Source organism: Ursus arctos, unplaced genomic scaffold (assembly GCF_023065955.2).
Source record: "Ursus arctos isolate Adak ecotype North America unplaced genomic scaffold, UrsArc2.0 scaffold_19, whole genome shotgun sequence".
Classification (NCBI taxonomy): domain Eukaryota; kingdom Metazoa; phylum Chordata; class Mammalia; order Carnivora; family Ursidae; genus Ursus; species Ursus arctos.
Window position 1 is genome coordinate 15687595 of NW_026622863.1, and position 3765 is coordinate 15691359.

At 41.3% G+C, this 3765-nt stretch overlaps 1 pseudogene; it reads right to left on the bottom strand.

Annotated features, from left to right (window-relative positions):
* Positions 1-1511: 1511 nt before the first annotated feature.
* Positions 1512-2315, bottom strand: LOC113251704 (60S ribosomal protein L7a-like; annotated as a pseudogene).
* Between the last annotated feature and the right edge of the window lie 1450 nt (positions 2316-3765).

Below are 3765 nucleotides of genomic sequence, written 5' to 3' on the forward strand. Positions count from 1 at the left end.
TCATTGTAGAAATAATTGCTATGGTCGTATTATTTCATGTTCTTGAGGCTTTGTACATTGTTCCCTCTTCCTGACAGCCTGCTCCATCTCCTGCATCATCTGCAACCCTTATCAGCATTTCTGTTTATTCACCTTCTGGCTTAAATGTAACCTCTTCAGTGTTCATGGTTAATGATCCTCCCTCCCCCATATAATATCAACCTAATACAGTAGGATAATTCCTTCCTCTTCTATCCTCCCGTGACATTTTGTGTATCATTCTTTGTACACTTGACCAATTTGCATTGCAATTACCTATTTGTGTCCTTTAAAGAATTGTTACATCCTTGGGAGCAATGACTATGGCTTGTTTATCTTCATGTCTCCAGCATTTTAGTGTATGCACAGCAAACACTGGAAGTACTGCAGTTGAATGCATCCCTCGTTTTCCTGTTTGACTATCAGAGACACAGAATTAGCATTCCATTCCGCTGGATTTCTTTTATACAACGGAAGCAATATTTTCATATTAGTTTATATTGGTTCCTCCAGGGTAAATTTCAACCGAGGAGAAACAGATACGTGGTGGTGATAGCGCCTTTCTTTTATTTAAATGATCTATTTCTTTGTTTTTGCTGCTATTTACCATTGTCTTTTTGCACTGACTTAGTTCATAATGCAAATCTCTTCAGTCAATAGATACGCTTGGAATAGTTAGCTTGTAGTGTGCTGTTTGAATAACTTTTCATCATTCAGCCTTCTGCATAACAAGTACTGTAGAACGGACTTGGGGGCTTGTGTTGGGAGGGGGGAGCTGCAGAAGGATGAGTTATAATGGAGAGCAGGAAAAGGAAAAACTAGGAATTGTTCCCAGTTTGGAAGAGTCCAATCATCTTTACCAAAAGTAGTAACAGTTTTTAAAAATTTTATTAATTATTTGAGAGAGGAAGCGTGAGAGAGAGAGAGAGAGGGAGAGAGAGCATGAGCAGGGGGAAAGGTAGAGGAAGAAGCAGGCTCCTGACTGAGCCGGGAGCCCCATGTGGGGCTCGAGCCCAGGACCCTGGAATCACAACCTGAGCTGCAGGCAGATGTTTAACCGACTGAGCTACCCAGGTGCCCCCCAAAATAATAACAGTTTAATTTTTAAGATTTTTTTTTTCGGAAGAACTGTATCTATTTAGTGGGTATGTAGGAACAGGAATGGCATTAGTTCTATCCCTCCACTTCTGCTCTCCTTTTCACTCATGGTTGGACAACTTGTGATTCATCTCACTAGGGCTCTCCAGCCTCCTCACTTTCCACCTGCCTCTTCCTGTTCCCCCCACATGGGTACCTCAAATGCTCCTCTTCAGTCCTCCCCTGTCACCTCCTGTTACCTTTCCTGACTCCTCCTAGATCAGAGTCATTTATCTTTTCTTCTGAGACATCATGTTGGTTTGTTTGCATCTGTATTATTATTCTGGCTATGGCATTTTTTTTTGAAAGAGAACTTTTTATTGCTTTTATGTGCAGAAAATTCAACAGCGTACTACTTAGCCCAGTTTGGTGGCCTGTTCTTTAACCTTTGCCTTTTCTAAATTGGCAACGTGAGCCACTGACTTTAGACCCAGAAGGTTGCCTCCCCAGTGATGGCAGATCTCATCATATCTGTCATTGTAATTGGTCCTGGTAGCTTCCACCAGCTTAGCCAGAGCTCCTTTGTCTTCCGAGTTAATCTGTGTGAGGGCAACAGTGGTGCAAGTCTTCCTGTAGACCAGAAGCCCAGCCTGGCCCTCCCCTTGATGAGGCGGAAGGGAACATGCTTCTTACAACATTAGGCAGGCAGGAAGACAACCAGCTCAATGGGATCCACATCATATGTGGTCACTACCAGCTGAGCCTTCTTGTTTTCCACCAACGTGGTGACAGTAATAACCTTAGCTTGAAGGATAGCTGGCCTCTTAGTGGGGACCGCCCCTTCACCAGCAGCTTTCTTCTCAGCCTGGGCTAACCATCTGCTTCTTCTCTTGCTTTGTCTCTGGTCTATATTTGTGGGCCAGCGTAAGCAGTTGGGTAACTATTTGGTGGTCCAAGGCCTGGGTGAACTGGTTAATCACGGGAGGCACTTTTAGACGTCTATAGAGAATAGCCCTTTGCTGCTGTAGTCAGATATAGCGGGGCCGTTGGACAAAGCAGGTGAAGACCCTTTTGGGCTGGATGTCCTGTTTGAGGCCAAAATTCTTAGATCTTTTCTCAAATACGGGACTGACCACCTTCTTGGATTCCTGCTTCTTCACAACAGCAGGGGCTGAGGCCACCTTCTTCCCCTTAGCCTTCTTTCCTTTCTACATCTTGGATGGCTGGAGGAGAGAAAAAGAAAAGAGAATTGACCTTGCAGGGGCATTTAATTATTTGTTTGCATGGCTCCAAAAGAGAGGGTTGGATGACTCCAAAAGAGAGGATAAGTCTTATACCCCATGGCATTCTCAGAAATTGCATGGTGAATGGGACAGGGCAGTTGTTAGAAAATACGTATTGTACAGATGATTCAGAAGAAATATTTATTGAGGGTGTTTTTGCTATATTACCTAACACAACTCTTCCAAGGTATTTACCCATTTCAACCATAATTTGTTCTCACTCCAGAATGTGATGAAAAGATTAGTACATGGCAAGACAGATTAGAATTAGAAATACCACCAGTCTATTTTTTTAAATTTGTTTCTCTTTCTGTCAGACACAGAAAGATTTTAAGATTTAAACCAGAAGACTATTCCTGGGTCTAAGTGACTGTTATTAGCTGTAGCATTAGTCTTTAGTAGGTTGACTATTTAGAAAACCAGAGCTAGTGTATGATTAAAAATGTCAATAATGGAAACCTGATAGAATCTTCTTATTCTTCTTATTAATGTTATTTCTTCATGAAAATAAATGGTCCAAGTATGCGTAACAGGCAGGATGTTAAGACTGACTTGGATAGGAGATCTGTCTATCTATCTATCTATCTATCTATCTATCTATCTATCTATCTATCTATCTATCTATAGTATATATAGTATATTTAGTGAGTTTTGTGGTTGATCATTGTTGTGTGACAATGTCCATTACTTCTTTAAAAATATTGGCTAATGGGTAGCACTAATCTGATGTATACCTGCTCTTTCTAAAGTTTATCCCTGGTATACTTCACAGTATTACAGATTTGTTCTTTTGAGAAGGAGGAAAGAACATACTGGTTAAAATTTTAAGTAATCCCTTTCCCTAAACCATTCACTAGATGCAGAAATGGATACCAGTGGGGTGCCTGGGTGGCTTAGGTGGTTAAGCGTCTGCCTTTGGCTCAGGTCATGATCCTGGGGGGGTCCTAGGATTGAGTCCTGTATCAGACTCCTTGCTCAGCAGGGAGTCTGCTTCTCCCTCTCCCTCTGCCTCTACCTCCTGCTTGTGCTCTCTCTCTTTCTCTGTCTGTCTCACTCTCTGTATCTCAAATAAATAAATAAAATCTTCTAAAAAATGGATACCAGTGGCCCCTATCAGCTATAAATATTGGAAGATGTAGCATTACCCTTCATGCAAACAGAAGTTCTATACTCACCGATTGTACTAATTACAATCTAGCTTCTCTACTAGCTTCTTCTTAAATGGAAAACCATTTCTGTTTAATCTCTTCCGCTGAGTTTAAAAACAAACAAATAGAACATCCTGAATATTTGAAAGAGTGACTTTTAAGAACAGGGTTTGGTGCTTGAAACCTGAATCCCCTGAAACTAACCAGAATATAAGGCATTGAAGCTAGGGAAAATGTAA